This window comes from Neofelis nebulosa, chromosome 10 (genome assembly GCF_028018385.1).
Source record: "Neofelis nebulosa isolate mNeoNeb1 chromosome 10, mNeoNeb1.pri, whole genome shotgun sequence".
NCBI classification, from domain to species: Eukaryota; Metazoa; Chordata; class Mammalia; order Carnivora; family Felidae; genus Neofelis; species Neofelis nebulosa.
In genome coordinates this window covers 97341326-97352534 of record NC_080791.1, presented here as the reverse complement: position 1 = coordinate 97352534, position 11209 = coordinate 97341326, and the positions used below count along the sequence as shown (strand labels likewise).

Genomic DNA, 11209 nt, shown 5'->3' with positions numbered 1-11209 from the left:
GAGACACATCCGCTGAGCCAGCAAGAGAAGGTGTAGAAATACCACCAGCGTTGGGGGGATGGAGGAGGGGCCCGGGCGAGGCAGCAGGTGGCTTAGCAGGTGCCCAAAAGCACAGGGGTCTCTGGGGGTCCAGGTGGGGAGAATCAGAAAGAAGGATGTGAGCACTCATGGGCCAGCTAATCTTGCCAACGGCCCCGAGAAAACAAGAGTCTCAGACAAGGGCAGAGGTTGAGAAAAGAGTGAGTCCATTACAGGCCTGGGTGGTTTGGGCTTGGGTATCAGGAGGCAACGGGCTGTGACCCCAGGATGGTTTTGTGGTTCCCCATCAGACTGCCCTTCAGTGGGATGAAGGGCGTCAGCTACAGAGTCAAGGTCCAGGTAAGGAGAAACTGTTTCCTACAAAGGTGCAGCGAGCTGGGGCCCTGGGCTGAGGAAGGAGGAGGGGCCTTGTTAGGAAAGGGACAGCAGGTGGAGTGAACCAGCAGCGGGGCGGGGGGGCTCTGTCCTGGGAGGGGGCAGGGCCCAGCCGGGTATGGGGGGGGGGGGCAGATCCCCTCCCAGAAGACTCTCCCCACGTACAGGTCTCAGAGTCACCTGCCCTGGAACCCGTGGCTAGAGGGTGACAGGACCCGTCTCCGGGGAGGCTGTCGGCTGTTTTCAGAGGCAGGAAAGCCACTTCCTGGGGGCCCAACTGTGCCCTTTGAAACACCAGGCCAGACCCAGCAGCCTCTGTCCTCACTTTAAACCAGAGGAGGGCCGAAGTGGACTCACCGGGAGGAGCCATGACCCTGAGAGGGCAGATTCGTTTTTCTGGAAAGCCTCTTCCCAGCTTTTCCATTTCCCCCGGTGGCAGCGACAGCCCAGCCCGAGTCCAGCGGCCCCCCGAGTGAGGTCAGCACAGTGATGAGGTCTGACCTCAGTCAGTGTTGCCATGGGGACGCTCCGGGTGCCACTGCCACCTGCTGAGCAACACCTTTCTTCCAGAAGGAGTGGGAGGGGACAGTGACTGATGCCGACCATGTGTCACCCTGCTCTCGGCTGCCAGGGTTGTTTCTCCCCAGACACGTATTGCCACGCGCGGGGCGGGCCAGGGGACGTTCGCGGGGCCTGCTGGCTGTGCTGTGTGTGTCCGCGTGTTTGGGGCGCGGGGAGAGGCACTTAGGAGAGCCCCCAGGGTGCCTCATTTTCCTCTCTCCCTGCGCCAGGCTGGGATGCTGATCACTGTGCTCCTGGTGGACCCAGACTGACATTTACAGCAACCTGCTGTATATGTCTCCATAGCAACCAGCTGTGACATCACAAGGCACCTACAGACCCTTTCCCCGGGACAGAGGAAGCGTGACTACTCATTTAGGGGCAGAAAACGCTCCTGAGGCCCCTCACGTGGTAGGGGAAGTGGGCGTAGAAGGGCGAAGCGGGAGAGGGTCTCTCCCCAGAAATACCAGGTTTTTCTGTGAGCTGCCGACCGAGCCTTCTTTGGAGGTGTGAGTGGAGCCTGAATGAAGTCTCCCTCCCCCACTTGTTCCCCTCTCTCATCCCTTCAAAATTACATCTCAGTGTCTTCAACCGTAAAATGGGGATAATAGAAGTCACTCTTCATTGAGGGATTATTATGTGCCAGGCGCTGTGGGCTTTCTCATTTGCCTCGTGACAACCCGGTAAAGCGTGTTTTCCTTTTAGAACTCTCCCTTTTGTAGGTGGAGGAAAATGACACACAGAGAAAGGATTTGAACCCAGTCTGGCTCGAGAGCGTACCCACGGCCTCCCTGGCGCTCAGCGGCACCTCTGTTTCCAGCCGTGCTGGGCCAAACAGTTCCACGCGGGCTTCAACTCACTTTGCGCTGCCGGCGTCTTGCCTCATGCGAGCACAAGGCCTTTTTCTTTTTCTGCCCTGGGGCTTGTGCAGTGCCCAACACGGACTGCCGGCAGGAGCATGCTCAGCATGGGGACGTGCTTGGGGCAGTTAGCTTCCAATGGGCCAACAACCTCTCACCCGTGGGGCGTGGGAGCCGGTGGAGGGATGCTTCCGTCAATCTTCCATCTGGCTGACAAGCCCAAGGATCCTTCTGTACACCGTTCAGAGGGGCCTGGAGGCACTGAGTCCCAGTCACCCGCGGCACTGACCTAAAGATGCTCTGTGATGTTGGCTTTTTTCAGTTGTGTCGGTCCCCTGTTTCTGCTCCCTGGGATCACCTCTAAAATAAATTGCCTGCACACACGTCCTTGCGTCAGGTTCCCCTGATGAGGGAACTCCAGGCCAAGGCCGTTGGCGACAGAGTCGTGCTAAGAGCAACACCACAGAGTGGCATTCTGGAACTGGAAGCCATGGTGAGGGGCAGTGAGGACCCTGTTGTGGTGGGACGGGAGACGGTGACAAGCTTTAGCATAAGAACGACATGGGGACAGCGGTAATTATAAGGGTTGTGGGGTCGGCTGGCTTCTGTTAACGGCTCTCATAGTCTTAAAGAAAGAAAATATCACGCTCAGATCTGTCACATGTCATTTCTGGGCCCGTCACGAAGACCCAAATCCAATAAAGCACTGTTTAAAGAGACCCCCTCCTCCTGCAGCCAGAGGGAACCTGGTGCCGAAAATCAGGCTCAGGATTGAACTGGAGGGATGGCAGGGCCCCAAAGGGGCCAAAATTCCAGCCTAAACAGACCTACGCAGGGTCAGGCCCAAGCTGGGGACGGAGTGGGACCCTGAGACCTGAGCTGGGGACACATGTGGGTGAAGGATTTTGAGGACCTTGGAGGCCCAGACACGTCTAAAACGTTGTGCACTGAACTCCCACAACTCAGCAAAGCACTTGTGGGCCAGTTGGGGCGAGGGGCCAGGTCCGGGCTGCCTCCAGGAAAGGACGCCGTGTTCCCCCCTTTCCCTGTCGCCTGTTCAGGGCCAGACTGAGAAACCCCAGCCCCTGCTGGGTCACGTGCAAGTTCACCAGGTCCGCGGCTCGCCTCATTTCCAATGAGCACGGGATTAATCGCGTCTTGAGCAGAAAGACAAACTGGCAAGATGGGGACTAGCCTGGGCTGAGACGCAGCTAGATGTGGGTTCTAATCCCACTCAGGGCCCAGGCAGGCCCTGTCAACGTCGTCCATTATTGGGACACTTAGAGAAACTCATGGGTCCAAGAGGCACAGTCAGGGACTGAGTAGGTATTTATGCCGGGCCCTGTAGACGCGGGGCTGCGGCCATAAAACGGTTCTTGCCTCTCTCTCCAAAGCACAGTCCGGTGGGGAAGACAGGCGCGTGTAAAACAAACCAACTCCCAGTAAGGAGCGCTGTTTGGGATTTCACTACCTGCCCGGCTTTGTGCGGAGCTCTTCCACTGCCAAGGATCACAAGACCCTTCCTCAAAACGTCCCCAAGATGTCCCGCCCGCCTTTTACAAAGGGGGACAAGGTGGCAGCGACCTTACTCTGAGGCATGTGCACTGCGCTCGTACATGACCTACTTAGAGCAAGACAGCCTCAGCAGAAGACCCGTGTGGCCCGATGGGGAGATCCGGGAAAGCCCGCCAGACTGGTCACAAGGCAATCCGCACGGCCAAAGAGCACCATCAGGGGCGCCTGGGTGGCTCAGTCGGCTAAGCGTCCGACTTGGGCTCTGGTCACCATCTCGTGGCTCGGGAGTTCGAGCCCCCGCATCGGGCTCTCGGCTGTCAGCGCAGGGCCCGCTTCGGTTCCTGCCTCCCTCTCTCTCTCTGCCCCTCCCCAGCTTGTGCTTTCCCTCTGTCTCAAAAATAATCACCAAGAAAACAAACAAACAAACAAACAAAAAAGAGCAGAAGAAACGTCATCCGTGGTTAGGTTATTATTAAGCATCTGTAGTGAGGGCTCACGTTTTCGGAAATGACTCGAAAAGCCGCAGATCAAAAACCAGCATGAACTCAGGCCACTGCCCTGTACTCAGGCAGTCAGGGAGCAGCCCCTGACCTCGGCAGCTGACCTCCGGGCTCCAGAGCCCCAGTTCTGCCCCCAGAATCTGGGGAGACCCAACACTCCAGTCTCAGCATTTCCCCCTTTCAAAGCCTTTCTGACGAGCGAGCCCTGGAGGATGGGGGTCCCCGTTGAGATGTGCTCTGGCCCGGGGGGAGGTGGGGCTGTACTCGCTGGGCCCCAGAGTTTGGAACCAGAGAAACCCACGCAAGCTGGGTTCAGCAAACAGCGGGGACTTATCTATGAGGTTTCAGGATTGTCCACCCTGGGCTGGCAGGAAGGGCCAGGTCTGGGGAGACTGGAGGTGGGGCCGGGGGCCACCGGCGCTGGCTCTCTCTCCTCGTCCGGGCGCCGCTCTGCCAGCTGGCTTCGTTCGACTCTCTCTCTTTGCCAAGCGGGGCCTTCTATTCCTCGGAGGCCGTGGCTGCCCCGAGCAACTGAGTCCACTCTTCTGGCTCTGGCCCAGCCACGGGAGAGGCCAAATGGCTGGGTCCTTCCCTCTCCTCCCCTTCCCGGATCCAAATGCTTGGGGGAGAGAATGGACGGGCCAGACTGGGTCACATAGCCAACTGTCTAATCACCACAGCCAGGGCGCGGGGAAGAAGTATGGTACGGAGGGGTCTTTGGCTCCCCCAAAGCAGCCACGGCCAGCGGCCTACCTCGGCGTCCCCCTCTCATCGTCTCTCCTCCCCACCCTCGCCCCTGCCGAACGCCCGCGCCTCCTTAACGTTCCACTGACCCCCGTCTCAAGCAATCTGTAAGGCACCAGTGAAAGCTCCTCCCCAACATGATATTTTCACCCTGAGGATTATCATTATTGTCTACTATCTGTTGAGGTTTTCCTATACTCCAGGCACTGCCCTCACTACCTCATTTAATCTTTACAATGACGCTGCGAAGCAGACACCTTTATTTTGGTAATAATGAGCCAAGAATAAGAATAAGAAGCCGAAGGACAGAAAGGTGAAGCCACGTGCCGGTGTCGCCCTGGAGTAGCAGGGCTGGGGTTGAAGCTCAGAACCTGCATGCGCGGCCCCTCCCTGGAGGCGGCCGGGATGCGGAGCAGTGAAGCTTCTGGTTCGTTAGGCAGGCCTGCCCCCGCCCAACGAGAATCTCAGGGCCAGGACTGATAATGTGAGGCTGTGGCCTGGCTGGAGGGGATCGCAAGAGAGGGACCATGGGTTTCCTGGACGGGGCGAACTTGGGTCTCAGAGGATGAGTCAGATCTGGACGGCAGAGGGGCAGTTGGGAGGGAGGGTTGGGGAAGTGCCGTCGGGAGCCGGCTGGGTGGCCTGGGCTGACTGCAGAGCAAAGTCAGGAGCCGACGCTTGGGCGGGTGGGCAGGGAACAGGTCCCGGTGGGTCTTACTTCCTGCTCCCCCCCTGTGAAGCACACATAGCTGCTCCTGGCGCTGGCTGCGTTGAGTTGACCTGAAATAGCAAGTAAAGGTGACCCAGAGCAGGAGGAAAGCGGTTTTAGGCCGCTGTGGCCGAACGGGACCAAATCCTCCCACGTCTGTGCCTGTAGGTTTCTCTCCGGGCAGGTAGGTCCCCCGCAAGTCAGGGATGGTGACAAGAATCACTCTGCCTCGTTTCCAGAGGAAGAAACCAAAGCACAGAGAGGTGGGACGAGTTGTCCAATGTCACACAGCAAGTGGAGACTCAAACGCAGTCGGTGGTCCTTGCTGCAAACCCAAGAGGCCCGGGAGGAAGGGGTTCGGGTCAAACCTGGAGACGGGTTTCCCGTGTCTAGAAGAGATCATGGGGTCCACACAGAACTGTGTTTGAATCCTGGCGATGGCAGTGCCTCAGAGAGCCCTTCAGAGGCTTAAAGGCGTCAGTGGATGTACATGACCATCACGGCGAGGAAGCGCCCGATAACTGCGGGCGTTGTTTCCTACCGTCAAGGTTGCCAACGTCGCTAAACCTATGGGCCTCGATTTCCTCAACTGCCAAAGAGGGGTGATGTCTGAGAGGTGTCCTGAACAAGGCAATCGGGAAGATCAAACAAGAAAACATGCTCAGGTCCTCCGTATCCCGGTGCCTGGCTTCACATGCGTTCTTTCCTTCCTCTCTCATGTCAAATCTACGCTTGTAGCTTAAGTGACGTGCCGGTCTAAGAAAAGCACCGCTTGTGAACTTGAACGCACAAGCGTGCGCTGAGGAAGCATAAAGCACTTTCCCTCTCTCCCCGGTGACAGAGCCCCCACGGGCTTCGGGGTAAAACAGTCGTGTGCTGAGTGGGTGTACTTTTGCTGCCAGAGGGATTGTACTAGATCCTGCTTCCAGGATTCTCTCGGGGCCTGGAGATTGCAGTTAATGGGGCAGCGGCACCCAGGGCTGGCCACACATCTGGGGAGTTGGGATCCACCTGCAAGGAGATCCTTTTGGTTGGGTGAACCAGGGGTGAGGCAGAATGTTCTGGGTTACCGGACAGGGATAACATTCCTCTCCCAAAGACCGAGCAACAGATCGGAACCCCACCCCCACCCCCACCCCCACCCCACCATTTTTTTTTTTTTTTCTTTTTAAACAAACCACCAATTAACGAGTACTTATTATGTCCCGGGCACTGTGCCACACAGTTTACATCAATCCTCTGCGCAGCCTTGGGCAAATTACTTAACATCTCTGGGCTTCATTCTCCTCACCTGTGCAATGGCCTTCACGATGTGCCTGCCTCCTAGGATTCCGATGAGGTTTAAATGAGCTCATACAATACAGTCGCGGTCTCAGCGAATGTTAGCTGGACGTGGGTACGAATGATGTACGTTCGTCAGTTTAAACTTCACACTGACCCTGAAAGGCAGGAACGATTGTCCTCTTCCTCGTCTCACTCCTGGTTGTGGGGTGAGGGCGGCGGGGGGAGGGGGGGCAAAGGGGGAGGCTGGAAAAGGAAAACCCAGACACGAAATTAGTGGCTCCCGAGTGCTGACCTGACCACAGGCAAGTGTGTGTAGACGACATGTGATACATCAGGTCCCTGGGCCTGAGTCCACAGAGCGTGGCTCCATGAGTTCAGGATGAGCCCAGCGACACATTTGCAGAGTAGCATCCCAGGCGATTCAGAGGTGGGGACCTGGGTCAGGTGATTCGGCCAAGGTCCCCCAGGCAGTCATGGGCAGAGGCAGGATTTGACCGCAGAGGTGGGTCCCTGAACTAGCATTGTTTGCACAAACAACATCTCCCCCTCTCCTCTGCCCCCTAGGGCTTGGGGCGGTCTCCCCCCACCCTCTGTCCAGGGAGGAAGGCTGGGGGCGCTCTCTTGAGCAAGGTCCTCTAAACAACCATTTCAGGCCACCCCCACGCATTGCGGCTTCCTTTCCCCCAAGCCACCCGAGCCACCACAGCGCTTTGTGGATTCTGGAAGTTCTCACCAACAGCCAGGGACACGTGCCCCATTGGCTCTCCCCCCAGACTTCCTCTCCAGGGCTGGTCCCCGCCCTCTGGTGCCACCGGGCATTCAGGGAGCCTCTGGCAAACTTCAGGAGCTGCCAGAGCATTTAGTTACTTTGATCATTTTATTAATAAATGCATTCTGGTGCCAACATCATGGAAGCTGCTGCCTGGGAACAGGGGTGGGAACGTGCTCTGGGGAGTTTTCTGGCTGGATGCTGGCGACATGGGAAGCAGACAGGAATCTACGGGGAGAAGGGAGGCGGGCAGCCGGATGGCCCAATTTAGGGCCTCTCAGGGCATTCAAGGACCTCTGGGGATTGTGAAGACCTTTTTGGGGAAAGGGTTGTCGAGAGGAACGAGATATGAAGGAGCCTGGTGCCCTGACCCTCCAGCCAGAGGACTCAGAGCCACTTGGGGCTGGGAGACTTGCTTGGCCCACAGCCAGACGCAACCTCCGTCCCGGGCCAGCCAGCCCCCGGGTGTATGGGGAGGGACAGGCTAAGTGGCAGCCTGCCGACGACCTTAAACCCCAAAGCAACGGGAGGGGCAGCGAGGCACCTGCCCCAGAGGGGCTGGCGGCCTGATGCTGGGCTCTGTAGGAGAGAGTCCCGACCACATGTAGGAAGTGCAGGGCGCCCAGGGCCAGGCGCACAGCAGACCCTTAGTACCCACGGTGAGCATTATCAGCACCTTTGCAGGATGTGGTGAAGAGAAATACTCAGAAATGATGTGCCCAAGAAGCACAGGCCAGAAAAGTGGGTCTTTGTGTAGAAGTCACTGGCAGGCAACCTCGCAGGGGGCGAGCTCCAGGCACCCAGGGCTCAGCCCCGGGTGCAGGCACCAGAAAAGCCCTCTCTTCCAGCCAGGATGTGTGTTCTCTTCTATTACTGGCCAGTGAGTAAATAATCGGAAAGCCTTGCCAGGATCCGCCGTTTACCCTTTAAGGGAATGAACTTGGGTTTCATCTGGGGAGTTAAAAAAAAAAAAAAAAAGCCTCCCCAGACAAGAGCCCGGATTGGGGGAGAGTGTTTCTCCCAGTCTCCATCCTGGAGTGAGCTAGACAGATGGAGTGGATGGGGTGCGAACCTGAGGACTCCCAGGAGACGCTCCCCTCCCCTCCCCTCCCCCACGGCAGGCACCCCCCCCCCCCCCCCCCCCCCGGACAGTCACCTCGCGCAGGAAGCCAGCACCGCACAGGCAGGCGTCTTCACTCAGTGCGCCCAGGCCCTTGGGACACCATGTGTAAATGCATTTATTCAGTATACACTTTACCCAATCTATATATTAATATGATCATTCCTTCACAACTAATAAGCCTATATTATGACGTAACATATTATGAATGTTATCAAACACACACACACACACATATGAATTAAACAGTAAATTACATTAGAGTATAAAATAGTATTTAAAAATTTTTTCAATGTTTATTTATTTTCGAGAAAGAGGTGCATGCATGAGCTGGGGAGGGGCAGAGAGAGAGGGAGAGACAGAGAGAATCCCAAGCAGGCTTCGCTCTGCCAGCACGGACCCCGACTCGGGGCTCAATGTCACAAACCACGAGATCATGACCTGAGCCAGAGTCGGAGGCTCAACCAGCCGAGCTACCCGGGCGCCCCTTGAATGTTTTAATGATGGTGAATGGTTTCATGCCATCGTTAGCTCAGATCTCAAAGCGAAAAGCTATACTTAAGGTTAGGCTCATTAGTTATAATGGTAGATATAAATTCTTAGTTCAAATCGCCTTCTTGCTCTTTTGTGAAACATGGGGACCTCTTTCTTACTAGACCCAGTCTTTGCCTTTGCTTCACCTGCGGCTGTCTGAGCGGATGCCACGGGGGAGTGAAGCACCCACAGGGCACCTTGTTCTGCTTACGTGTCGTTCGGTGTTTTCCTACTTTCCTTTTTTCCCCTTCACTTCCTGCTTTTTAAGTCCCTCGTCTGGCGAAAAGTCAGTTGAACGGTATTATAATCCGTAAAGCTGCTGAACTGGACTCACATGAAGAGAAAAATTCTTCAAAATGCTAAAAGCAAGGACAAAGGCTGGGCAGCGAGCCTCTCTGTGTGGTCCCTGGAGTCGCATGTGACATATAGACCAAATATGGACATCAGCGTCAATCTATAAATACGGCTATAATTTAATGCCCCGTCCCTTTGTTTTGGATACGATGGAAATAGAAATAACAATTTTGTAGTGTTTCTTTCCCCTCCGAGAGCTACCTTGCACACCTCATGATGCACCGCTTTGGAGACTTCTGTGTCAAGGTCCTCACTGTCCCTCTCACCTCTTAACCGATCTCCACTGCAAACAGTAGCCAGTAGGAGCTTATGACAATGGGAAAATGTGGGTGTGATCAAGCCACTGCCCCTCCCTTGCTTCCCATGGGTCTTTGGGGAAAAATAAAGCTTCTTAACTTGGTCTGGCTGCTTCTCCCACCTCCCGTGTCCCCAGCCCTCCCCTCCTCCTGTCCCACTCTGCGTCAGCCAGGGAGGACCTCCTGAACTCCGTGCCCCAGTCACGCACCTCTGCCCAGTACGACTCCTGGCTCGCTTCCTCTTATCCTTCGGGTCTCAGTTCTAGTGTCACCGCTCAGAGAGGCCGGGGCCGGCCCCTCCTCTAAAGAGCATCCCCTTCCCCCCATTATCCCCTGTCTCAGTGCCCCCGAAAGCATTAATCATATTTCATCACTATGTAAATCTGTTTGTGGACTCTGCGTCTCCTCCACTCGATGCTGAGCTTGGAGACCACCGGGGAGGTGGTCTGCTTCTATCACTGCCGTATGCCCAGAGCCTGGTATATTGTAGGTGCTCGATAAGTGAATGAATAATGAAATGAATGAATCAGATACGAAAGGATCTATAAATGCTTTCTTGGACTAGACGCATCTCTTGGCCAGAGCTAGAAGATCCTGGTTATGGGGAAGCAGCCTCCCACCTCCCGGGTCTTGGACCTCTCCAGCCCCTCCCCCCTTACGGCAGGGAGGCCGGGGGTACCTGTCTCACATGCTTAGAGACAGCCCCGAGTGGTTTTCCCGGGGGATGGAGATGGGAGGAGATGGTGGGGACCGTTTCTAAACGTCCTTCCCTCTTTGGGTCGCAGTTACGTCTTTACAGTGAAGGAATCGACCCTGAGCCAGCAGTGGACGGGCCTCCCAATCAGGAGGCTTAGGCTCTGCGGGTGGGCTACAAGATTTCCAGAAGGTGGGTGCTTGGTCTGGGTCTTGGCAGGAAGAAGGGTAGGAGCAGTCAGGGTAGCGGGCGGCGGGGGGGGGGGGGGGGGGCGGGCTGGCCAGGGCCAAGGCCAGGGAAGTAGGCTGAGAAGGGAGGAGAGGGAGGCTGTTCCGAGGGGAGGGAGGCAGGGGGTGTCGTGGGAAGAGCCCCAGGACACCAGGGACACCTGGACACCTCCCAGCTCTGTCACTGACTTGCTGGCTGACGTGAGGTCTCTGCCCCTTCCTAGGCCTCAGTTTCCCCATCGGCAAAATCGATGGGAAAGGTTTAGACAGGGTGGCCCCTGAGCTCCCGGGGCTCTTTCAGCACCTTCCTTCCCCCCTGGGCAGTGGCCGTCAGGGCCCTCCCGCTGCTTGCTGTTCTCTTGGGCCCACTAATCCCCTGAAACCGGTTTCTTCCTGGCTGCTGTCACCATGAGAGTCTTGTGGGGTCCTCCTCTCCCAGGAACAGGGACTTGGCACGGGGTGGGGGTGGGGGTGGGGGTGGGGGGTGGGGGGGACAGTCTGGCCTCCTTCCGCCCCCTCACCTGCCAGCGGCCCCCAGGCCATCTGTTCCAGGCTGGGTCCCAACAGAGAGGCCATTCAGCACTCCCTGCCTGTGCCTACCCCCTGCCCCCACCCCCGTCTGAGCAGA

The 11209-nt window shown here is 56.9% G+C and overlaps 1 long non-coding RNA gene across 1 annotated transcript; it reads right to left on the bottom strand.

Moving 5' to 3' along the window:
* Positions 1–230: 230 nt before the first annotated feature.
* Positions 231–1255, bottom strand: LOC131487755 (uncharacterized). The gene is made up of 2 exons (XR_009249941.1): positions 772–1255; positions 231–427 (listed from the first exon to the last, which is right to left on the bottom strand). It is a non-coding gene; the product is annotated as an uncharacterized LOC131487755 (long non-coding RNA).
* Positions 1256–11209: the final 9954 nt, after the last annotated feature.